At 38.9% G+C, this 27283-nt stretch overlaps 1 long non-coding RNA gene across 2 annotated transcripts in view; it reads left to right on the top strand.

Annotated features, from left to right (window-relative positions):
* The window catches only part of LOC113166196, a 48209-nt gene that overhangs the window by 5173 nt on the left and 15753 nt on the right, over nt 1-27283 (top strand). For both annotated transcript variants that reach the window (XR_003299160.1, XR_003299161.1), the window contains 2 exons: nt 4859-5079; nt 24114-24171. This is a non-coding gene — a long non-coding RNA (uncharacterized LOC113166196). The remainder of the gene's footprint in view (nt 1-4858; nt 5080-24113; nt 24172-27283) is intronic.

The raw sequence follows: 27283 nt of genomic DNA, 5'->3' as shown, positions 1-27283 counted from the left end.
CCAGTATCTTGCATGCAGGCTATAATGGTACCGTGCGGCAGGAGAAAAAAAACACATTGACCACCTGTCTTTGTCATGCCAAATCCCGATTGCACTTCACCTGCGATGCATTCCTCCACCTCCCCAAATACAAAAACAACAACTTTATGATTCTTCTTCGGTCAAAACGCGCAAATACCGACTCGAGGGGCAAGATCTTACTCAATAATTCAATACCGAGCATGTAATTTCGGTGGAAACAACACGGATTCCCGAGTCGTGACTGCTAAAGTGAGTAATGTGCGCGTTGGCTGCGTCAGGAGAGGCAGTCACTGTGCAGTGCAGACGGTGGGGGAGAATCGTGACTGACTGGGTTGCAAATGAAAAGACCACCCAATAAAAAAAATACCCATACCGGGAGGGGGGAAAGAGAAGAGGGGCCATGGCGGGATGGAAAGGGTGGGGGTCTGGGGTGGACTTTAGACTGTGGTTATGCACTAACCATTTCACTAACCCTCCCCAATCTCCCCCCTTCAATCCCAAATATCTCCTTTCTCCCTAAAGCTTGTTTTTAGTGTGAGCCCTGCTGCTTGCTGGCAGCCAACTTGAATGCAGACGAGTTTCATCAGTAGTGGGGCGGTGTGGATGGAAAGAGAGGAGGGAGGGAGGGAGACGAGAGGTGGGGTGGAGGGGTGGGGGGTGTATTGGTTCGGGATCAAACCTGGTACAAACAAGGGGGAGCAAAAGGAAGGGGTCCGGATCCAGATCGTGACCCGGCCTCCATGTCCGTATACATGAACTAGCGGCTCCATGGAGGGGAAGTTGAGGGTTGTTTATGGGGGGGAGACATTACAATGGCTTCAGAAAAACTCATGGAAATGTTGCAGGAGAAGAAACAGGTAAGTTCTTTCACCTATTTGCTTATTTCTTTGTTAAATTTGACCAAAACAAACCATATTAAAGATTGTTTGAACTCAGAGTGTGTGAGAATGAGTGGTTTACGGTCGTGATGAACTCTTTAACTCTTGATGTGATGCTCAGCGATGTGCTGTTTTGTTAAGTTGTATAATTGTTGCTGTATAAGCTGTAAACTGTTGCAGTACATCGTAGCCGTGATATCATTGTTACTCTGTTTGGTTCCAACTTTAAACCCACTGTAAACAACTAAACCATCGTGGCTTCGCACTGAATTTGCAGTTCGGAGACCCCCGTGTCGTTTTTGCAGTGGTACCCTCCGGTGAACTCTATAGGTGACCATGAGTCGCCTCAGATGCTTCTTGTTATGTTGTGATGCGATGTGGCGTCTGAGCGAAGCTTCCCACGCTTTGTCGACATGCAATTGTTATTTTTAATATTCTAAATTTGCCTGGTATGTTTTGCATTCGCCACGATTTTGTAGCTTGTAGCTGGATCGTGCAGAAAGCAAAGGGGGCGTTTTTTGGGGGATGAGATTAAAATGGCTCGTTTTGCTGTCACGCGTTTTGTTTATTATGAGTGTTATTATAATTTGGTGTTAGTTTCTCAGGCTAAAATACATTTAGAGTGACGGTCGGTGTCGTAGCCGCGTTAAATTCAACGCAAACGCAAAAAAAAAAAAAAAGGGAAATGCAAACGCATACTCCTGAAATTGCGCATTAAATGCTTATATCCCTATGTTAATGCATATATTAGTATATACTTTCTCTGGTATAGATCACAATTTGGTTAGCCCTGTCTATTTTTTTCAAAAAGGGGGGTCCCTATGTGAGCGAGACACTGATTGGTTGATGACGAGGTTTGGTTTGCTCCAATAAGATCCCTCCCTGTTCTCTATTTATTGCCAGCAGTTTACAGCCTTGCTCCCTCCTCACCCAGAGCTCTGGAGAGGCTGCAGAGAGCCAGCGCTTCACTATAGGGAGACACACCACGGACCAGGGAATATAATACAGAGCGAGCACACTGACAACAAAACGCATCGATGCACAGCTTCCAATGATCACACGGGCTTTGCACATCCGAGCATTTGGATAAAAAAAAAAAGCAAGGAGAGGAAAATATCAGGGAGAGAAATAGAGAGAGAAGGGGGAGATGAGAAAGGAATGGTGAGGGAAGAGAGACGAGAGGGGAGATAGAGGAAAATTTAAACTGGAGAAGGAATGGGGAATCAAAGCGAAAGGACCTTGGACAGCTCTCAGTTGAAGCAGCAGCCTTGGCATCCGGAGACCCCCTTCTTTCTCTCTATCTCTTCATTCTCCATCCTCTCTTCCTCCCAGTGTGTGTGTGTGTGTGTGTGTTTGTGTGAATTGGAGGGACACACTCGCCTCGGGTTGCCGATGGCTGGAGATACAATCAACCGAGCCGGGATGGGAGATAAATTCACGGAAGCGAAAAGAGAGCAGACTCCCCGGGTGTCACGGAGTCTCCGTTGGACGGCAGCAGCAGATAATGTCCTTCACGAATCTTTTTGCGGTCTGGGCTTGCTGTTCATAACTATTAATCTGGGAAGCCCTTACCCCAAAAAGCATTTGCGGAGGGCGCAATCGTCGCGCCGAGACATCGACATCGGAAGACGGCTCCACTCATGGAATTTTACAATCTTTAATTTTCTGGGCTTGGGTTTTTTTCTGCTCGAATTTTCTTTTTGCTTAATTGTTGTCCTTATTTACTCTTGTTATTTTCACCATTGCCGCAGCATTGGCGTTTTTGTCATAGTTGCTTTTCAGCCTCATACGTGTGTCATTTTTTTTTCTAGCCAACAGTTTTCTTCTTTGTTAGAGATTGTGGCGAATCTCTGCAGCCACGTCGCACCCAAGTTTTACTCCAACTCTTGCGTCCCCGAGTGTTCAGGAAAAAAAAAGATTATTATGGTTTTTCTGTCAACAAACATGTTGTCCTGCTCAAAACTTTGAGCCATGCAAGATTAAGTCATTATTTCAACCAAACACCCTCCACAGTCCCCCTCCCACAAACACACACCACACCCCCGTCCCACACTGACTACGTGACAGTGGCCCCCAGCAGAGCAGAGTGTAAACACGGGGAGACCCTTGCAATGAACAAGTTGCACGTGGGCAAAACAGTGGAGGGTGTGTATGTTTTGGTGGGTGGGGTGCCACTTTGCTTGAACGTCATTGGACCCCTAACCCCCTTGAAAAAATGTGGGCAAAATACACACACACACACACACACCTGTAAGCACAGTACCTATGCAAGGGATTCCCCAACAAGGCCATTCTAACATAGCGTAAAGCCCAGATTGGCAGATGGAGAGGAATAAGGACCAGCTGCAATCGGTGCTTCATACACTGACCGTCTAGTGACTGAATGTGTGTGTGTGTGTGTGTGTGTGTGTGAGAACATCAACGCAGCCGCCCCTTTTAAACACACACACATAACACTGGAAACGCACACGTGTCTTCATCCCAGGTTTGTGAATCGTAGTTAATCCACCTCAAGCATCGCCCACCACTGTTCCCTGTCAACAGTCCCCACAGAGGGCACACAGAAAACCGGACACGATCACGTCCTTTCAGTTTGACCCCCCCAGATTCCAAACAACAATACAAAGAAGACAAAAATACTAACCCTAAACTCATGCAGCTCAACCACTCGATTAATCAGTGTACTCGCACGTTTTGCAGCAAAAGCAGAACTCTGGCTTCCAAAGCTCCAGTTCATCATGAGTGAGGTGTGCGTACCGAAGTGATCAATGCGATAAAAACAAAGCTCAGACATGAGCATTTCCTTTTTTATTAGATAGAGTAAAAAGAGCAAATCAAGATGCACTTCGGTTTAGCCTCGAGAAAAAAAGCACATGCAACTTTCTGCTGAGTTTATTCTCAACTGTCCCATCACAGCTGAAGGGAGCATCAGTGTGAATAATCATAACTCATGCTAAAAATATATTTACAATAGGAGCCAAGGTGTGGTAGGATATAGGAGAGTGTATGCGTACTCATAAATGACCTCCACTGTGAAATATAAAGTCACATTAAGGCCGCAAGTCCCGGAAATTACAGGCCGGAAGCTTGGCAAGAAAATATATTGTCACGGTGGATAAAGTGCAGGTCAGAGGGCAGAAAGTGACGTAAGTGAAATCACAATTAGAGCGTTCAGATGGCTGGTCGCCTGTGTCTGTGGCTGTGACGTAGAGTTGCCAGAAAAGGCAACTAGAAAGTAGAAAGAGGGCAAAAAAGTTCAAGACGTACTGGAAGCCAGATGTACACATCTTGCTAAAATCCCAGCAGGCGCCTTTGTTATTTCCAACAGTGACATGTAATCCATGAGCAAAGCGCGGACCTGACGAGGCCCAGCCAGGCTGCAAAATGCTGCTCAGACGACGCAGGCGCAGGAACCCCCTGTTCCACCTGGAACATGGCTTTGTGCGAGCTGTCAGGACGTGTATTAGAGCATAACACAAGTGTCCTGTGATGATTTTTTAGATTAACTCTAAAAACACAACTTAAAAATATACCTTAAAATGACCAAACAAAGTCAGAGAGGACGCTATGTTCTTTAAAGGGAAACGGCGTGACCTCTGACCTGTGGAGTCCTCTCAGCTTTCTCTGTGTTGAGGCGCTATGATGACAAAAAGCTTTTATTTGTGTGTAGGCAGCGGGAGGCTCGTTGATGCTCTGTGGGTGTTGGTGTGACTGAAGGTAGACTTACCTGTATATCTCTAAACGATGACGTAATTATGACACTTTACTGTGTGGGTTTGTTTCAGTTTGCTGCGTAAAAACCGCAACTTTGCGTAGTAGTTTCTGAAACCCACCTTTTCCCATGTCCCCTCCTGCATCACTTCGACCACCTGTCTGTTTTGGCCTGCATGCACGACTGCAGACTAACTTTATAGATGGTCACCTCTCACCATGCGTGTCTTGTCTTTTCTGTCTTGCAGGAAAGGGAAATAACAGAAAGATGGAAATGAGGGGACTGGTGCGCCCGGGCGGACCCTGTTGCTGCTGCTGTTGCTGTTGAAGCCTCCAGCTGTGCGCAGGGGAAAAAAATGGAGCCCACGTTTTGGATGTTTGGACCGAGGGAGCGCACAGAGACAGACGGAGACACCGACCGACCTTGCTGCTCCTCCTTGTCCTCCCCCTCCTCCTCATCCCGAGAAAGGTAATTGCACGGCCTGAGATGTGTTAGTGGATGAGGATGACGTCAAAGCCAAATCACCCTTTAAATTGCATTTTGCGTGCGGTTCGTAATGACTGCTCTGTGCATGTGAGCAGGAGTTGTGTCTACGCAGGGAGTTACAGTGCTGGGTGTCCTCCTTCTTTTGTCTCCTTATTTCAACTTATTTCAGGCCTAAACATTATATATACATGACAAGAATTGTTGTGTTCCCTAGGTGTTAAATTGTTGTTTTAAACGCAGAGGATTTTCGTCCTTTTGATGGTTTAAGACATCCAAAATGGTGCACACCATGTAGCAGACTGTACATTTCATACCTGAATGTCAAATACCTTGCAATATTCCTATGACATATCTATAAAAGAGTCTTGGTGTGTGTACAGGCGAGTTAATGGTTTGGCTGGTGTTTCGTAGAGTGGCTTGTGATTTATACAGTGACCTCGGCCACGTTTTGCATGTGCTGCATTCAGAATTTTCAGTCATGCTTTGCTGGTGTGTTGTATCTTTAACACAACTTTATCATGGATCATATGGATGCAGAACTCATAGATAGGCCCCCTGTTGTTGACGTGTAGTTGTCACGTCTAAAATCTGTCATCACGATGGTGGTTTTGTGAGGTCACCGTCCACACTGGGCTGTTCTGCTGTATTGGGGACATGTGACGTCATTGCTGGGTGTTAAACTGGGTGTTAACCAAAGTTATTCAGTGATTATCAATGTTTCTTGATGCTATTGGAGCAGATGTGAGTGTGCACGTATTGACTGAGTGTAACATGCACTGTATTTGCTATACACTATTTGTTTTAGACACCAGTAACTCCAAAGTCCCCTCCCAACTACCTGCTGTGCCACCGCTCAGTGTGAGTCATCATATCATAGACGGTTCAGGCAACACCTCGACGTCACGTTAGGTTTACTTGCACTTGTAATAACGATGTAGTTACCAGTACCAGCAGACGTGACCTTCTGTATTCTTAAATAATACCCCCCTAACCCTGTTTAATTCATCCCCTTTTTTTTATTATGCCACAAATTATTATTTTAATTGTAAATTTAGGAGTGAGATAAAAGTTAAACTGATGCAGATATAATGACCCTGATGTATTTAAGTTATACTGATTGGATAGGTCAATAGACTGGCCCTCACCTGCTCCCTTTGGAGACATTTCAAGACACCAATTTTGCATCCCCATTACAAAGTGATTGATGGTGCATTTAGGTGGTCCTTTAAGCCCCCTGCTTCTACGGAAGTGGAAGTGGGTTTGTCAGTCATGTGCTCTTTCCTTGGAATAGCCACAAAATGGATGCTGCTGATGTTTTAGCACGTGTGTGTGCTGTGTGAATAAAAACACCAGTTGATATCTTACAAAAGCATGTTAAAAAAAAACTATCCTGTGCTTTTTGTAAGATGCTGCAAGCGTGCAAATTCAGTACATAGCCTGCTCTAAATATACAATTGTACGACAGTAGGTTTAATTTATATATATATGTGTGTGTGTGTGTGTGTGTGTGTGTGTGTTCAGAAAATGGTCAAACCTAAATTAGGGTAAATCATTTTGTGTTAGGTGTATGTAAAAGATCTGTTCACCCAAAAAGAGAGATTTCAATTTCTGTTATTTCAGCTAAGGTGGATGTATGTTTGTTTCTGGTTGTTACAGCTCTGAAAAATATGTGTACATTGTCCTAATTTGTTGTTTGTTGCATTTAAATTTCTAAATCTGTGAGCTCTGCAAATGAAACTCCTACTCCACTGAAACTCCATTCCCTTCCACTGCATTAGGTTGGTTGTAGAAATTTCACAGATGGATCTAAAAACCTGGAGAAACCTGGAAAAGTGGTGCATGGGAAAACAAGTATATTTTGAATGTGGTTCACCCAACCCTTTGTCTCGTCATAAAATAAATGGCAGAGTAGATTAATCATAGCTCTCATTTTGTTGCACTGATCATATGAATAAGAGACAGTCTGTGAAAAACAAGCCCAGTTGTAATTTAATGTTTCACAGCATGGAAATATGTTATGAAATGAAATATTTTATTGACAATCTTTACCATTAGACTGGTGTTGTATACTGCTGAGGTGTCTGTTTGCTTCCCCTTATTTGCATCACTTCTTCTTGTGCAGATCACCAAATCACAATGACTCAAGAGCGGCTGCAAAATGGCCCACCATCAAATAGCAGGAATAGCGTGGAGTGTATTCATTTCAGATTATTCATGTTACGGTGACACGTTGGCATCATGTATGTGTAACAGTCACCAGATTGTCACACAGTGAAAAAAAATTGAATTTATTTTGATTCAGATATTTTGGCTGCACTTAAACACACAGTAACACTGCTTAGAGGATATATCCATGATCTGATCCTACATATAAGCGTCCATAATGACTTATGACTCATGACGTCTGCATATTTACAGGCTGTACAGCTCTAAATATACTTTAAATTACAGAACTGGGAGAACTAAGTATAATGTAGTTTGTTTTACCTGAAACAAAGTGTAAAGTGTCTGTTTCTGTCCTCACCTCATGTGGACGATAAATCACTTGATGTTCCTAAAACTTCACTCACAATCTTTTCCTGTTGTTTAAATCGAGCTACCAGTGCAAAGCTATATTTAGGGAGATGATGTCATGGTTAAACCTGAGACCAAGGGGCTTTTGAAGACAAAGGCAACACACACAGTTTGTGTTCCATTTCAACTTGGTATTAAAAACAAACAATATTTATTTATGCATTTACATTTACGGATTATCCCATGGAGAGCAGTATCCATTTGTTTTCAGTAGCTTTACAGGGATGTTGACATCTGCTGCCTCTTGAAGAACATGTAGTTGACTTGAACGACTTGTCAGATATAATTTTTTCAATCAATCTAATTGTAAACAATGATTCTTTTAATAATTTATTTATTTCCCCAAGGGGATTAACGTTTGCCACACTCTTCAACCAAGAAGGGGAAAAAAAACTCATGGTATCTACTTCATGTCTATTTAATCTGCTTTATTCACAAGAACAATAAAACACATCCCATTTGCTTAGTCCACCTCATACCTGGATGTTTATTGGTGGTGGAGGCGAGGGGACATTTCTGGATGTAGTTGTTGTTCTATAAAAGGAGACAAACATTGCGTGCAGTGTGCCGGCCATATTATAAGAACCCACATTTCATTTTGGATTTAATGTGCTATAACTTGGAAAATGGAAAAATTTAGTTTATCAAGGTGCTTTTGTGATTTTAAAGGAAAAGACAGGTGAAATTTTACACTTCTTACCGTCAACATATACAATAAGGAGACCTTCGTCAGCCTCACGCTGATATATATTATTGGTTTGTGTGTTAGAGCTTCACTATTGTACGCAAACTATTACATGCACCCCAGTGAGGCACACTGTTGCTACCTATTTTCATTAAAGTGAACATGGATAGTGGTTTTTATTTTGAATCAGTCCCACATATAACATCCTACTGACGTAAATGTTCTCATGAATATTATTTTTTCTAATCAGCTACTGAAAATAGTTCTCAACGAATACACCATCTATGTCTGTCAGTCACATTTGCTAAAAACTATGTACAGTTTTTTAAAATGACACTGTACGTTTGGCACTGTGTGTGGGTTTGGTGCTGGGTGTCACGAGCAGGGTAGAGAAAGGACTGAAACACTGACTAATATGAAAAAAACAGAATAATGTTGATTCTTGTTCTTTAAGGATCTTAAAATGACCTGGAGTGATTTTTATCTGAATATAAAAAATATGTAACTATTGACAGGTGCATTCATATTTCAATATGAAATCCATAATATCTCTCGATACGTGTTTTAAATCCCAGTGCAGGTCTTATGTGCAGTCAAGTTTTTTAAGTTTTATTATTTTGCTCCTCTGATTGTTTTATAATTTTCACCTCAGTTAGTGATTGATTTTAGACTTAGGTTAATTCGGTTTGCTGTGGATATTTTTTCACTTGCTTGTCTGTTAAAAAAGATGCACTTTGGGTTAGTCTACAATCTGTTGGGCATTAAGTGGCAAAATAAAAGAGATTATTGTTGTACAAATAAGTACAACTGCTTCACTTGACTTTAGCCTGTGAGCTAAACAAAATTAGTTTTCGCTGATTATGCCTCAGCATTACACTGCTGAAAAAACATTTAAGTAACACTTTGAAAACAAATTTCAATGGGGAAAAAAATCATGCTGGATATTTATACTGATATGATCTAGGATGTGTTAGGAATGAAAGGATCCCACATCGTTTGATGGAAATTAAAATTTTTAACCTACAGAGGGCTGAATTCAAAGACACCCTGAAAATCAAAGTGGAAAAATGATGCAGCAGGTTAGTCCACTATACTGAAATTTCATTCCAGCAACTCAAAATGGTGCTCGTGACTTTGTATGGCCCCACGTGCTTGTATACCTGACAACATCGGGACATGCTCCTAATGAGATGATGAAGGATTCCCAGGGGTATCTCCTCCCAAATCTGGATCAGGACATCACTGAGCTCCTGAACAGTCTGGGGTGCAACCTGGTGGCACTGGATGGACCAAAATATAATGTCCCAGAGGTGTTCTATTGGATTTAGGTCATTTAGGTCAGGGGAACGTGGTGGTATCAATTCCTTCATCCACCAGTAACTCCCAGCACACTCTCACCACATGAGGTTGGGCTTTGTTGTCACCAGGCGCAACCCAAGACCCACCGCACCAGTTTAGGGTCTGGTAGTGGGTCCAAGGATTTCATCCCGATACCTAATGGCACACAGGGTGCTGTTGTCTGGCCTGTAGAGGTCTGTGCGTCCCTCCATTGACATGCCTCCCCAGACCATCACTGACCCACCACCAAACCAGTCATGCTAAACGATGTAACAGGCAGCATAACGTTCTCCACGACTTCTCCAGACATTTAATGTCTGTCTCATGTGTTCAGGGTGAACCTGCTCTCATCTGTGAAACGCCCAGTGGCCCCTGTGGCAGACCTGCCTATTCTGGTCTTCTATGGCGAATGCCAATCGAGCTCCAAAGTGCCGGGCAGTGAGCACAGGGCCCACAAGAGGACTTCAGGTCACCCTCATGAAGTCTGTTTCTGATTGTTTGGCTAGAGACATTCACACCAGTGGTCTGCTGAAGGTCGTGTTGTAGGGCTCTAAAAGTACTCATCTTGTACCTCCTTGCACAAAGGAGCAGATACCAGTCCTGTTGATGGGTTAAGGACCTTCTACGGCCCTGTCCAACTCTCCTAGAGTAACTGCCTGTCTCCTGGAATCTTCTCTGTGCTCTTGAGACTGTGCTGGGAGACACAGAAAACCATCTGACAATGACATGTACTGATGTGACGTGTTCAACCTCTATAGGGTCCAGGTATCACCTCATGCTACCAGTAAGGACACTGACTGTAGCCAAATACAAAACAATTGAAAAAACTGTCGGGAAAGATGAGGAGGGAAAATGTTAGCGGCCTCCACCTGTAAAACCATTCCCGTTTTGAGGGTCTGCTTTTATAAATGATTTTATACTGTTCTCACTGTTGAGGCACATGAGCACAAGTTTCACTAATAAGCAAGAGAAAATAAATTAACTCAAAAAGCTTAGTCTTAAGAGAAATCTAGATCCAGTGATGGAAAAAGTAGACAGATCCTTTACTTAAAGTAACCCTCCAGCAAGGAAGGACCAGGAAGACTTTGTGGAAACTATTTGACTGGGTCAGAGCATCTCCAAAAAGCGAGATCATTTAGAGTGTTTTCAGGAAGGACAACCAAGGACAGGGTGCTGGGCACTGAAGACACACTGATGAGAATTGAAGGTTCTGATTCTGTAGAAGAGCTACTGGAACACAAATCACGTGTGTTTTTTGTTGTTTACATCTTGGTGCCAGATACCAGAGGACACCTTCGGAGGTGTCAGACGGGTCAAGAGCTGTTTTGGTGACAGAAGATGACCTACGCAAATATTAGGCAGACTGATTGGTGTATGTGCTAATCTCAGTCTTAAAAAAAGTGTGATATCCAGTCTTATGCAATCTAACACACACGAGAATGGGCGTCATGGTGATATCTTGTTTTGAGCAGCTTTCAAAATGAACAATATTCAAATGCCCAGAATTTTTCAATGAAGAGAGAAAAAGTTGCTTTTAATAACATTAAATGAATTTAAAAAGTGTTAAATGGTGTTTCTGGTTGAAAAACACAGTTTATAATTTACAGTAATTAAAATTGTCTCTGAGAACCACATACTATATATCTAAAAACTCAACTTTTCATGGATTATATGGAGTCAGGGGCGTTATATATTCAATTTGGCTGAATAAATAGGAGGAATTTAAACATTTATCAGAACATCTCATCTTTTATTTTAACCATCCATTCATTTTTTTTAACCGGGTCACTAGAGTGCTGGAGCATGTCCCAGCTTTCATCGGGCAAGAGGTGGGGTACACCCTGGACAGGTCGCCAGTCCATCGCAGGGCAGAAAAACAGAGACAGACAACCTTTCACAATCACATTCACACCTATGGGCAATTTAGAGTCACCAATTAAACTAACATGCATGTCTGCTGGAGTACCCGGAGAGAACCCATGCAGACACGGGGAGAACATGCGAGAACAGGAACTCTACACAGAAAGGCACCCTGCTAACCCGTGGATTCGAACCAGGGTCCTTCTTGCTGTGAACCACGCCTTCATTTTATCAAAGAAAAATCCAAATTATTTACAATCATCTAGTTTAAAGATGCATGTTTTCATTAGACAGAAAAATCTAACTAGTAACTACAGGTTAGTCAAATGTAGTGGAATAAATACTATTAGATATATTATAAGATATTTCTCTTTGAAATGCAGGTTGCATTAGATTCAAATACTCATTTGAAGTACAATTACCTCAGATTTGTACTTCTTTCCACCCCTGTGGATGTAACACTGAGATAAACCCTTAAAACCCCCACCACCGAGTTTGACACTAGAAAACTGTTTTTACATTAATCTGCTGAGGAATGAAAGTTCCTCTGTCCTCAGGTTAAGTAGTGTATAATAAAAAGGAGCTGTTTTGAATTTCATCATTCACTTACACAAGTTACATATATTTAAATTACATTTTAAAGAATGGAGCTGTTTCTGTCACGTTAATTGGGCTCACTGATGTAGATTTGGCCAAAAAAATGATGAACATCTGTCAGTACAACACAGTACAGTTTAACTGCAGCACAAACTACAGCCTCCAAAATGACCGTACACCGGAGTCGACACCTCCTTAAAATAGTTTCAGCTAAACGGAACATTATAAACTTAATGAAGGGATGATTTATTGCAGAACTGTTGCATTAGACAGCATTAGGTCCACCTCTATATTCCTGAAAAATGGCAACTGAATATACTGTGTGTTACAGAATGTACATATTTGAAATAAACATCACACTGGAGATGTTTGTTTTTTAATCAACATGAGGAAACTTTGTTATTAACATATGTGGCAAGTCTCTAAAATGCATACAGCCCAATATGTACTTGTAACATTTACACTATTGTTAAACCATTTTTATGTTTATGTTGAAGCATTCACAGCGCTTACAATTTAGCGAAAGATCCCGGTTTAATACACACACATAAAGTCCACAGTGAGTTTATCAACATTTGACCAAGAAACGTTTTTAAATATTACCCAGGCAGTGATCACAGTGATCATCCCAATGTAACTGTGAAAATAATAATAATTAATAATGTAACCGCTGGACATTTTACATATAATCTCATCTACTTTTACTATATTGCTGTGATGTTTAATGGTTGTGACCTTAGTTAAGCTTGAAGTGTTTTATTCTTGTTGACACTGTGTCAGAGAGGTAAGATCTTTTTACGGACAGGCTCAGAACTGATGTTCATTAGATTGTATTATATTAATGTATGTAGCCTGGTGGTTTTAATGACATTTCATGTACTTAAAGCTGCTTTAAATATTCCTCATAAAGCATTCCAAACATCCATATAGGACAAAGTGAGTCCCCATGGTTAGACAAAGCAAAATAATCTCAACAGATTTTAAACCTAAAACCTGAAATTTGGTATAAAAAAGAGTTCAGAGTAAAGAAAATGCTTAGTAAACCAGAATGCAATAATTTAAAACCTATATACGAATAAAATTAGTACAGAGACAACATATCAAATGTCGAAGTAGGAAATATTGGATATTCAAAATTAGTATATATTTTATAAGGCATTATTATTATTATTTCTTATTATTATTATTATTTATTATTATGAAATTGATCTAAGGAAAAACGATGAAAAATGATGATTTGCAACAAGTCAGTATCATGATTGGATATAAAAAGTGTACAGAGAGGCTGAGTCTTTCAGGATGGGGTGAAGTTCACCACTGTGTCTGGCAAATAGTTCAACAATCGAAGAATAATGTTTCTCAAATTAAAATTCAAAGAATTTGGGGATTTTATCAGCTGTGATTCATCACATCAGTAAAGGATTTAGAGAATTGGGAAAAATCTCTACACGCAAGGGACAAGGCTAAAACCTGGTACTTAATGGTTCTAAACTTTGGAAGAACTCCTTTTATTGGAAGAAACCGGTCGAGGCAAATGACCGTCCAGCCCGAGCAGAACCAGGCTCGGGGGGGTGGGGGATGGGGGATTTGCCTCGACTAGTTGGGCTGAGTGTAAAATAGAAAGAGAAAAAAACAATGTTTGGGTGTGAAACGTTTGTTAGTCCATCACATCTGGACTCAAGTTAGTAAGTTAAGTACGTTGGACTGAAAAAACAGAACTCTGATGATGATCAGTCAGCGTTAGTCTTCAAATTCATTCAGTTCAACTGATTAAATTCAGGTTGTGTTAAACAGTATTTATTTACAAGAAGAATAAAATCTAGTGAAACCTGATTTAAAGGCACATTTTGGAAAAGCAATACCATCGTCTAGATGTACCATTCAATTTATTTACTAAATATGCTGAATTTGGCAGATATATAAATAGATATGTTTCAATTTAATTTAAATGTTCTAATGTAGCAGGAGAACACGCTAAAAAACTATTGTTTTGGCTCAACAAAGAAAAAATTGATCATTATTATGAATTAGTGTTTTTATCTAGTGAACATGCATTTAGTTAAGTAGTGGTATAAGCTCACTTGTAAATCTTTGTGAAGTTTCATTTTAAATAGAAAAACAGAAATAGGGGAAGAGGTCAAATTGTCTCATCTTGTTTTATAAGAAATTTACATTTAGTCATTTGGCAGATGCTTTTATTTAAAGCGACTTACAAGTGAGGTATAAAGGCAGGATAAGCTCAAGGAGGTCCTGGAGGGACCCCCTACTCTTACCACTACACTATCCAGCCGCAATAGCAATAATACTGACCTAACATGTTTAAACCCATGTAAACATGGGGTAGCTCATTCTAGAAGCATTAAAAATGTTTCACAAGCAAAACCCAAATCATGCTGATGTGCATACTGGCAAATATAGATCTCTATCTGTCTGGCGAGTTACTGATACTCGCCAGACAGTTTTTCTTACTAAATTGGAGAATGGCATTGAAATCTGGAGCGAGTGGAAGGTTTTAGTCAAAGGTCTTGAAGTTTTGATGAATTGGACAAAAAACAAATCTAGGAAAAACTTTTTTTTGCATCATTCTGAAGTTTTTAGTTTAAGTTAGTATTTTCAGTATAGTATATTGTATTATATTCAGCCAGATGCAAAACCAAATGGCTTTACCTTTACAGAGTTAAACTATAAAAACTGTCATTGTCTATGCAATCTGTTTTTTTTCATGTAACTGTACTCATTCATATTGACTAAAGTGTGCTGTATTAATTGGCCGAGACAAGTTAAATTAAAAACATACAATGGTGTGGAACGTCACTCCATCGACAACAGTGATTCACAATATAACATAAGTATGACACGTTTTCTTTGAAAACATATATTGCCATCTTTGTAGGACTAATAATCTGTATTTGGTGTTCATTTTGTGCACAAGTTGTATGAATATACAGGATATGCACAGTGATATTGTGGAGGATAAACACACCAAAAATCAGACTCAAATGATTTTTCATTGAATTCAGTAGAACAGAATTTTTGGCTCTTGTGTAAGGTAAAAATTATGTTGTAAATCATGTTAAGTAGCACAAAAGTGGTGTAAATTTCAGTTTAATGGGCACCCATTAGTGCTTTTCTTTAAATGCACATTTAAAATGTAAATATATATCTGCATATTTTAGTAAACTGTTTATCAGGTGAGGATCATATAGTTTGATGTGTTTCTGGAGGTCTTGATCTCTCTGTGCTGAGATCTGGATGCTACTCTCAATCACAGCATTTGAATGGGGAGAAGAAGGTGTGATTGTGTGTGGTGGTGTGGAGGGGTGGGGGTGTATCGTCACCACCACTCCTGGTCGTGACTCACAGTGCACAATGCTTTTTGCTCCTCTCCCAAGCCCTTTATTTATTTTTAGCTGAGCAACGTTTTATACGCCCGAGCTGTAGGCCTGCACACAAGACGATACAAACACACACACAGATGCACACATGTGATGCAGAACATACATCCATTTACATGCACACACTCATTTCTATGATCAGTCATAGAGGTTAATCAGACTTTATCCATCATACACACCAAAGTTCATTTTTCTAAGATGTCACTGTGTGTGTGTGGGTGTGCGTGCAACCTGTCTCTCCTTGCATTGTTTGCAGAAAGCTGATGTCAAAACAGATACAGTGGACTTACAAAGCTTTTCTGCTTTTACTGTTTGATCAGTCGAATCCTATTTCAACAGTGGGAGCATGAACAGAAACTGTGGTTTCGTTACACTGGAAAATATTTGCTAATGAATATAATGTACTAATGCAGTTTTGCTTAAAATGTATTTTAAATTTCTTGCATCCCACGTAATAAGCGACATAAGTGTTTATCAAGTGGTGTGCTCACTTTGAAAAATAACTCAAATTCATTCACGTTATTTAATAAACCACTTCAAGTAAGGAACAAACTAGATGATGTGCTATTAAATCAGGTTTCACTGATAAAATAAAATAAAAAACTTGAATATTTCCTTTAAGGGTTTTTTTCTGAACCTTAATAATAATGTTATTAATAATCTGTTTTTGATGTTTTTCATTTAAGTTCCCAGAAAATTGAATCAAAAACATCGTCACAGTCCAAGACAACATGTGCAGCACAGACCAATTCAGATTCTCCAGAATTAGTAATGGTCAAATTGCTGTTGTAGTCAGACTTGAAAGCATGCCTTTACTTCAGAACACAACTGCAGCTTACTTTTCTTTAATATAAAAGACTATTAGAGGGCTATTTTCAGCTTCTGTAAAGTAGCACAAGTTACAGAGTTTCAGGTTTAGGCTGGAGCAGAGAACTTATTTGTGTAAATAATTGAACATTAGTATTAATGTAACTTAGTTTAATCAATTATGGACTTGACTTCTTTAGTTGATGCTTGTTAGTTGCTAACTGTCTCCTCCTTTCTATTAATGAAGTCTGTTCACCAAAGTGACTAAAGCACATCACTTCTCTATGGTGGTATCACCCTAATGCTTAATGAAATAAAGTTACATTATGTTTAATAGCATGTGTTTACAGAAAATATCTCTCAACATTACTAAAAAACTGTTCATTGGATTTTTCAGAACAAGTTTCAGTTTTTGCTGTTTTTGTTTACAATTTGAATTGCATGTAGGCAGACATTAAATTAAATTAAATTAAATTAAATTAAATTAAATTAAATTAAATTAAATTAAATTAAATTAAATTAAATTAAATTAAATTAAATTAATAAAGCCCCAAATCACAACAGAAGTCCTCTCAATACACTTTACAGTATAAGGTTTAAGACCTTACAAAATATAACTGTATATACAATTATATAGAAAATCCAACAACCCCACTTGAGCAGCACTAGGAGACAGTGGAGAGGAAAAACTCCCCTTAGAGGAAGAAACCTCCAGCAGAACTAGGCCCAGGGTGGGCGGCCATCTGCCTTAACCGGTTGGGATGAGTGGAAAGAGGAGAGAGAAAAGGACAGCAGGCAACAAAAAAACAGCAACAACAAGCAGCACAAAAACTGGACAGGTCGAGATATATAGCACCAGGCCCAGGATACCTGCAGAGGAGAACAGAGAGAGGGAGAGAGAAAGGAGGAAGCATGAAGCACAACTACGGGAAAGAGAAAAGACCAAATTGACATGCAATTGTGGCATTTGAATGGATAGACGAGAGGAGAGGAGAGGAGAGGAGCTCAGTGTATCAGTGGAGTTCCCCCATCAGACTAACCTATAGCAGCAGAACTAAGAGATGGTTCAGAGTCACCTGATCCATCTCTAACTATAAGCTTTATAAAAATGGAAAGTTTAAGTCTTAAATGTGGAGCGCTTGATAGCTAAAGGCTCTGCCTCCCATTCTACATCTGGAAACTCTAGGAACCACAAGTAAACCTGCAGTCTGAGAACGGAGAGTTCTGCTGAGAAATTATGGAACTATGAGGTCTTTGAGATAAGATACAGCCTGATTATTAAGTGATTTATATGTGATGAGAAGTGTTTTAAACTCTATTATGGATTTTACAGGGAGCCAATAGAGAGTAGCTAACGTATTAGAAATATGATCTCTCTTGCATATTGCAGTCTGAACTCTGGCTGCAGCCTTTTGGATTAACTGGAGGCTTTTTAAGCAGTTATTGTGACATCCTATTAACAGTGAATTCATTTTGGAAGTAACAAATACATGGACTAGTTTTTCAGCATCACTCCTCATGTAGAAGAAGGTAATTCTAGAGATTTATTTTATGTATGATGTAAAGGAGATATCCTGGTGAAAGTTAACTCAGAGATTCGTCACAGTATTTCTTGAGACAATGGTATGTCATCTAGGGTAAGAATACGATTCAACATCAAGTCTCTGAAGTTTTTAGGATCAAACAAAATAACCCCTGTCTTGTCTGAATTTAGGAGTTGAACTTTAGAGGACATTCAGGCATTTATATCTTTTAAGCATGCTTAAAGTTTGATTAATTGATTAGTTTCTTCTGGTTTCATAGATAAATATAAAACCATCTGCCTCAACTTGATAGCCACCCACCATGAGCCTGGTTCTGCTGGAGGTTTCTTCCCTAAAGGGAGTTTTTTCCTCTCCACTGTTGTGTAAAGCTTGCTCATGGGATTGTTGGGTTTCCTATGTAATTCTCTATATAATTAATCTCTTAAACCTTACACTGTAAAATGTATTGAGATGACTTCTGTTGTGATTTGGCGCTATACAAATAAAATTTAAAAAATTTAGTTTCATTTTCTAGATTGTTTCCTAATAATATTGCCTAAGGGGGCATATAAAAAGAGAAAAGAATCGGCCCAACCACAAAATCTTGTGGAACTCCATAACTTTTGTGTGCATAGAAGACTCATCATTGACATGCACAAGCTGGAATCTATCTGATAGACAGGATTTAAACCAGCCTGATGCTGTTCCTTTAACCCCTATACATGTTCCAGTATGTGTAATAAAATGTTGTGATCTATAGTGTCGAATGCAGCACTAAGACCTAACAAGACGAGTATAGAGAGTAGTCCATTGTCTGATGCTAATAGAAGATCGCTAGTGACCTTTATCAGTGTTTCTGTGCTATGATGAACTCTAGATCCTGAATGGAAATCTTCATACAGGTTATTTCTGAGCAGCTGGTCACACAATTGCTTTGAATCAAATTTTTCAAGGATTTTAGAGATAAAGGGCAGATTGGATATTGGTCTATAATTGGCTAAAACCAGTAGTAGTAGTAATAGAGTCAATAGTAGGCTTTTTGAGTAGAGGTTTGACTACAGCAACCTTAAAAGCCTGTGGTACATAACCTGTTAGTAAAGAAAGATTGATATGATCTAAAACGGACGTGCTGATTGAAGGTAAAACATCTTTGAGCAGTATAGTCAGGGTGGGGTTTAAGAGACATGTTGGTTTAAATAAATTAATTATTGAAATTAACTTAGAATGATCTACAGGAAAGAAACAGTCTAAGTACAGATGAAAGTAGAGGTGTTCTACATACATGGATCTGATCAATTTTTTTCTCATAGTTATGATTTTATTTGTAAAGAAATTCATGAAGTCATTACTATTTAGAGTTAAAAGGATACTAGGCTCAGCAGAGCTATGACTCTTTCTCAGCCCGGCTACAGTTCTGGGGTTGTTCTTATTTGCCTGAAATAGCATTATATTGGCTGACTATGGAGGTATGGAAATTTACATAAACACCATATAATGCAATATCATATAAACTCAAAAGTGGAAACCAGAGGATATAAATGTGATGTTAAAACTAAAAGTGGTTTTACTAACAGTATGTTTATGTAACATAAAATCGCAGAGACTGAAAACGCTCACTAGGAGGATAAGTACTAACAAACCACTAATAAAAGAACAAAAAAATAATAATGTTGTTCAATCACTGCAAAGCAGGAGAAAACTAATAATGCTAAATCTAACTAGGCTCAAGAAAGAAAGAGAAAACTAAATCAGCAAAAGGAAGAAGCTATAAATTTGAAAAGGCAGCAAACAAAGAACTAGAGAGAGCAGGGAACTAACAATACAACGAGCAGTACAGGCAAACAAAAGGCAAAGCGAACACTAACAAGACTCGGAAGCTAACAAGCAAGATCTCTAACTAATGCTACAAACTGTGATGAGCAAAGCTGGTAGTCAGGGAGTAGACATACTAGCAAAAAAAAAAAAAAAAAGCAGGAGACAAACCAGAGTATAAATACAAAGTAGGTGATCAGCTGATGCCGATCACCTGTGGGAGATGAACCTGTGGGGGCAGAAACCTGGAAGCAAAAGGAAGTGATGATCTGAGGATGGCACTGTAACACTTTATTATGATTTTGGAGTTATTATGCTTTTTCTTTATCACTTTAAGGTGGATTGAGTTAAAGTGAGATTTTAGGAGCACAAATTGCCATGGCTATATACAACTTTTTCTTGGCTTTAGTGAACTGGCCCTATAAAGTAATATCCAGCTTAAGCTTGGATAAATGTACTAATTTACTTTTTATATGCAGTATTTGCTCTTTCCCATGTTGTGACGTGTCAACGTAACTTTGCTCACCTTTGTTTTACACTGGGAAAATTATATAGTGGATAGTAACTTGTACCTAATACATTTTTGGAGGTTTAAAGCAAGCTGAGACAATGTAAAAAATCTGCAGACAACTGATTTTTACAGGGAAGTATTACTATGATAACCACAGTGGTCTTGTCGTCTGAACTCTGTGAAGCTATGACAACAAGCTACACTGAGAAGGCATGAAAATAAAGTACTGGGTAACAAACTAAAGTACAATCAAGCCAAGTTGAGATGTTATCATGCTGTGAAGAAATACTATATAAGTCACTCTCACAGTGTCTGAGAGTCCCAAAAATGTTTCCAAAAATGAACCTTTTCTTCATACTGACATCAGAGAACTGAACTCTGATCCTAAAACCTCTTCAGTTCTCATTTATGAACGAAGTCCTGAGCATTTTGACCGAAACCATGTTGGTTCTAAACCAAGAACTGTGGTTCCCAGGGAGAATCTGATGTCTGACAAATGTGTGGACAGAGATACAGAACAAGTGTAATTATTATCAGTGACATGAGTGGCCCTGTACTAAACCTAACGCTAAATGGAAAAGAAGTGTGCTGCTTGATTGTCTACAAAAACTGGATTTTAATTTTAGCTAAAGAATGAAGGCTCTATGCAGAAAAGCCAATCTGCGCCTGTCCTGTGAGACATAATGATACTACATTCACAATGTGTTTGTTCACGTCAGGGAGTTTGGTTCTATGGTTCCTGAACACGTGAACTGGTTCTTTGTTGGTTTGAGTTTATCCATTTAGTATTTGTCATGAATATACACACCTTACACTGAGGTAACAGAACAGAGACAGGTACAGTACTGTGTCAGAAGTAAACGCCACAGGTCTCAGTTTATATCAGTTTATTGAATGTATGTTGCTTTAATAATGTAGCCAGTGTTAATGTCACTGTGAAGCCACCACCAGGCTACCACAACTTGAACAAAACCTCTCTTCTTCCTTTCTTCCCACTTCCCACATCCTGGTGGAGTGATGTAATTCCACATTAATCAGAGAGGATAAACATGAACAGGTACTTCTGGATAGATTTTCAGTTCAACTCCTTTCAGAAAAGAAACACACTTTTGCCAGGGAATAATACAAATACAGACATAGGTTGAGTCTATTCTAAAAGGTAAAGCTGCATTTAACATTTAGGCTTCAGGTCTGCACCGAGCGACTCTTTTAATGAGCATATGCTGTTGGACATTTGTTGTGCTGTGCAGCACCGTCCATAGTGCTGATGTACTCTTACAGCTATCAGGTCACAATTTATAAACCAAAGTGTATCATACTGTTACTTTATGAATAAAATAATAATTTCACATTTCATCCCTTCATAACATTAAACTGTTCTGCTCTTTCATTAAAAGGGTTTAATAAAAAGTCAGAATATAGACATTTTGATTTAGAATTTGTTAGATTTCAGGAAATCTTAAGGTTTGTAACTTTAATGTAGACGACAACATGTTGTCTCTTCTGGTAGCATCAAATGCAGCTTTCATCGGATCCATTTGTCTGTATCACCATCGTCCTTTTTCGGATTTTTGCCATAACTCATTGCTGTGTCTCCTTTTGGTTTTTATTCCTCAACCTTTGTGCATTTTCCCTGATCTGTTCTCCTGCCTCTTTTGTCTCTGTCTCTAAATATCTGTCTCACTTGTGATTCCCCTCTCTCTCTCTCTCCCTCTCCTCTCTCATCTGTCACTGTCTCTCCATCTTTATCCTCCTTTCTCATTCGCAGCGTCTCTCTCAGCAGCCTGAGGTAAGGATTGACAGAGGGGAAATCCTGACTGACTGAATGCTGGCTGATGATTTCTCCTCTTCTTCCTCCTTTCCCTCCTTCTTCTTCGGTTTCTCATTTTCCTCCCGTGCACTTTGTCCATTCTCTTTCCTTTACTTCTCTCCAGTTGGTGCATTCCTTTCCTCACTTTGTGCTATATAGGATGAAGGTACATTCACGGCTCCATGCTTAAGAACTCTCTTAGATGAATACACATGACTACAGTCTCTACTTTACTTTAAAAATCAATCATTAGCTTTGACCCCTCTTCATTTCAAGATATCGTTTATTCATATTTACCTTTTTCAAAATGGTGTTTCACAGACCAATGTCACCTGAAATGTGTCACAAATCTGTTAAAGTCAGTTCGTGGTGACACACATTGTCAAAAAAACAGGAGGAAACGTTTTGAATATGTGAAACCCATTCTTTTCTGAAGATCGGATATTTTAATGGCAGAAGAAGGTTTTACATTGTGTGTTTTTGTAAGAACATATGCTGCCAATATTACTTTGTACTTGCCAAACTTTATATTTACAAAGTTTTATGTTTACCCACTGGACCGATGCAACAACATGAGCATAACCTCAGATCTTGAGTGAAATGAAGACGTTATGTTGGATAAATCTGATGAAAGTCCAGCAGCCAAAGTTGAAACCTACATTCAAGTTTTGATAAACTCACCGATATAAGATCATGCTATATGTATACTATATATACTATAGTAATACTTACTTACTTAAATACTTACTATACTAGAGTAGGCTGCAGGTGTGCCTAAGTGAAAATATGACAAGCCTTTTCCCATAGTATTGCTGAATTTTATTTTTTATTATGATGATCTGCAAATTTTATAGACCTACATTTTATTCACAATAGAACATAAAACACATATCTAATATTTAAAGTAAGAACATTTAGAGCAAAAATTTAGAACTAAATAAGATTATTTTGAAATTGATGACAGCAACATGTCACGTTGGGACAGAGGCAACAAGAAGCTAGAAAAGTAAAAGGTACTCAAAAGGAAGAGCTAGAAGAACATCGTCCGAAGCAGAAGCTGTATATGAACATGATCCTGCTGTCTTCTCTGGGCCAAAGCAAATTTAAAGTGGTCTGTGACAAAGTGGAAACTGTTCTGTGGTCAGATGAATCTGAATTTGAGATTCTTCCTGGAACCATAGGGGGTTCTGTCCTCTGGTCTATAGAGCAGAGGGACCTTCTAGCTTGCTATCAGTGTTGCCTGCACCTCTAATGGCATAGGTGTGCCTTAGTACCTATCTAGAGCAGCAAATGCTCCCATCCAGATAATGTCTTTTTTTTTTAGAGAAGACCTTGCATATTTTAGCAGGACAATGCATACTGCATCTATCTCAGCACGGTTTTATAGCAGAAGAGTCTAGGTGCTGAACTGGCCTTCCTGCAGCCAAGATCTTTCAGCGACATTTTGAAAAACAAAATACGACAAAGAAGATCCAGCACCATTGAGCAGTTAGAATCCAATATCAGGCAAGAATGGGACAAACATTCCTCTCTGTTTATAGACTGTTGTTAAAAGAAGTGTGGACGCTACACTGTGGTGAACATGGCCCTGTCCCAGTTCCTCTCTGACCTGTTGCTGCCATTCATCATGTTGTTGTTGTTATGGGTTTATAAGATTTGCAAATCATTACATTTTGTTTGTATGTGGATTTTACTCAATGTCACAACATTTTTGGAGTCAAAACACATTTCAAAATGGATGTAGTACGCTTGAAGAGCATTGGTAGGAGTGAAGAAATTGTTGAGAGGTTTTGAGTGCAGCTCATCCCTGCGAATTATAGCGATTGGTGATTGATTTTTTAGTGTTGGGGTTTCTTAGTCGTGCTAATTTCATAATGTCAACTTGTCATCTGGAGTGCTGGGCAGAGCATTAGTTGAATTAGTTGTTTACCCAAAAGGAAAAAGAAAACCCTCTTGTCCATCACACTTTGTAAATTAGAGAGTATATAAAATGTGATCTATTATATATTTGCTAATATGTATTTGTAAAATAAAAAACTAATTCCTTAATCCCACAAAGTGATTGTACAAAGTTTATTAACTTTTTTTATGTTTTCTTACATAGGTCTTGGAATATGCAGTCCCATGGCCAAGTGACGTGTGTCTTCTGAGTATGACTGCAGGTATGACAGTTATTTTGTGCATAGATGGCACAAAATAAGAGCTTTCTGATTTGATATTACTGTCATCATTCTAGAGCTGCAACGATTAGTCAATGAATTGAACATTTGTGAAATGATAGTATGACATGTTATAGCCATCATTTAAAATTACTTCACATAGATTTCTAAAAAAAAAACCACATTGTCTGCTGTCAGTTATGTAAACTAGCATCACAATACCCAAAGCTAACACTACAGTACCCATGAGGCTCATTATTGTGGAGACGATGCCAGAGCCTGAATGAGAGTTGTAGCTTCTCCAAAATGTTTCCTGCAGAATTGACCCAAAATAGATTGAGAATTTGAAAATGAATCATTTCAAGCTGCTGGATATACCGTGTTCTTATATGATTCAATCCCCATTAATAGCATAGTTCAGATTTGTTGTCTTACTGCAGCACTCCTTGGGACACACTAACTCCCACCTAATTTTTTTTTTTGTCTTATATGTTTCACTACCTTCTACTGACTATTCATCCAGGAGAGTTTCATGTCTAACCATGATTTAATAAGCTTGTGTACTCTCAGAAATCCTGTACGACCGAATAACTTTACAAAACACTCCCTCTACACCTTTCTGACTTCACTTTAGTGTGCTCTGTGTCTGACCATTTCTGTAGCTTTTCCAAAACCAGTGATAGTGACATTCACACCCTCATCGTGCCATGATTTGCTGGCTGTGTATGGCTCTCTAGCTCTCTTTTTTCATTCTTGACACAACTATTTCTGTCACTTTGCACATGACCAACTGAGTGCAACACAAGTTGACAGTCTGAAATGGCTCATGACGAACTTTTCAATTTGCAATATGGTCAGACAACATACATTATACGAGTTCGAGAAAACTTTAAGGGCTAAAATGTTGAGCTACAAATATAGTTTACATAAAATAATTTAAGTTTATTCTCCAAGGTCTCAGAAGGTTTTGAGTACAGACGTAGTTCTTTTTTTTTTCTCAATTCAGTTAAATTTTATTTGTATAGCGTCAAATCACAACAAAAGTCATTTCAAGGCATTTTTATAGTGTTTAAGGTTTAAGACCTTACAAAACATAGCTGTACATAGAATTATATAGAAAATTCAACAACCCCACTTGAGCAGCACCAGATGACAGTGGAGAGGAAAAACTCAGAACCTCAATGTGTGCGGCCATCTGCCTCAACCGGTTTGGGTGAGTGGAAGTACTCACCCAACTGATGGACTGCATGGGTCCAAATGCAATTCACCAAAAGTTAGAAATTAACAGTTATGACATAGAAATGACACCATGAAATATGTAGTTAGTAATAAACAAGGTATGCAGCCAAAAATGATGTCGTACTGTACAAGATTCCATGTGTACGACCTAAATATAGTGACATTATTTGTCAAGTCTTAGTAGACGGGTTTTAACTGGGCAAAATGTGGTCAAGACTGTTGCCCCACAGCTAGAAGGTGTTTTGAATCCACCAGCCATGTGCTTTTTGTGTGGAGTTGGCATATTCTCCCTGTGTCTGTGCAGGTTTTCTCCAGGTTAATTGGTGACTCTAAATTGCTCATAGGTATGAATGTTTGCCTGTCTGTTACAATTTATTTCATTTTAGGCATCATAGGTGCATCTCTTTTTACTTTGCACACACTCCTGTGTTCACTGAGACTCCTCCTCTCAGTGCCATCAGATACTAATTAGATGTTGAGTCTGTTAAGTTGGATTTCTGTATCTTTTCCCCGCAGGGTTTCATATAAATCAAATCCACAGATTTGTCACATTCCCATCTTGAATTAGTTTATCTCAAAAACTAGACTTTATGTTTCCAGTTAGTGTAAATAGTCATCATGTGTCAGCACAAGAAACTAATCAATTATTGCTCTGTAACCATTGTGTACAGTTTCATAGCTTTATACGGCATTGTGAGATTTGATTCTCAGATATCCTCAGTCTTCAGTGCTATGATAATGACGTGGAAGTGTTTCTCTGTGCTTACAGGTGAAGATATTTAGCTGTGTTATTTCTTCTGTCCGATGCAGAATGGACAATTAATCCACACTAACAAACTTTGTCTAGTTTAGGATTCTTCTAACATATCAAACACAGTCGATGTCTTTTTACAGGTTCTTTCATTTGTCGTGAATAATATATGATCAGATGGTGCACTTTCAGTTATTACCAAATGCTAAGCTAGTACATCCTGGAGACACGTGCAAAATGTTATATGTGTCTACAGGCATGCATGCAATTGACCAAATGAGCAAAAAAGCTTCCACTATATCATGAACAAGGAACAAATATTCAGTGAGGTTTTAAATACAATCAGCCGAACCAACTAAAATAACAGTCACTGTTTTTCCTTAGAGCCAAATTAGTGATGCAGTCAAAAAAAAACTTGTAACATGTAAACTACAGTGTTACTGAGAAGTAAATCTCATTCGTGTTTCTGTGATTCTGTCTGCATTAGTAATATGTGTACAACCAACAAGCCTGTGTCCTCAATTATGATCAGCTTCTGTCACATCTTCAGAGTCAAGATTTAACAGTTGGTTAAGTTTTAAGGTGATTATCCAAATATACACTCACTGTCCACTTTATTAGGGACACCTGTGCAATCTAGTGCAACACAAAGCCATGAATTCTACTTTTAGTAGTCTATATTTAGTTTATAATTTCTCCATTTTTGTTTAATATGTCAGAACAGTGATCTTTTGTTTTATTATTGAGATCATAGTGGGTGGTGGAGTTGTACTGAAGTGCACTGATCTGCATTTCAGATGTTTTGGGTACCCCTTAATGAAGGGGCCAAATTATTAGAAACACCTCACCTAACAATTGAACTAAAACTGAGACGTTATAAACTTGTAAAAGTACTGCAGTAAAGACCCACTACTTTACTGCTTTAAATTGTACAGGTGTACCTAATAAAGTGGTCGGTGAGTGTGTAACAACTACTTTCACCCATATGTATGTGTATTGCAACATGCAGCAGCTTTAAATATTTGTCAGATACTTAATTTGATTATTTTTTTCTAGACAAAAACAGTGAAGAGTTTTACAGTGAAACATGAAAACAAATTAACCTGATATTTTGCAGAGCTCTGC

Source organism: Anabas testudineus, chromosome 6 (assembly GCF_900324465.2).
Source record: "Anabas testudineus chromosome 6, fAnaTes1.2, whole genome shotgun sequence".
NCBI classification, from domain to species: domain Eukaryota; kingdom Metazoa; phylum Chordata; class Actinopteri; order Anabantiformes; family Anabantidae; genus Anabas; species Anabas testudineus.
This window is presented reverse-complemented; position numbering and strand designations above follow the sequence as displayed.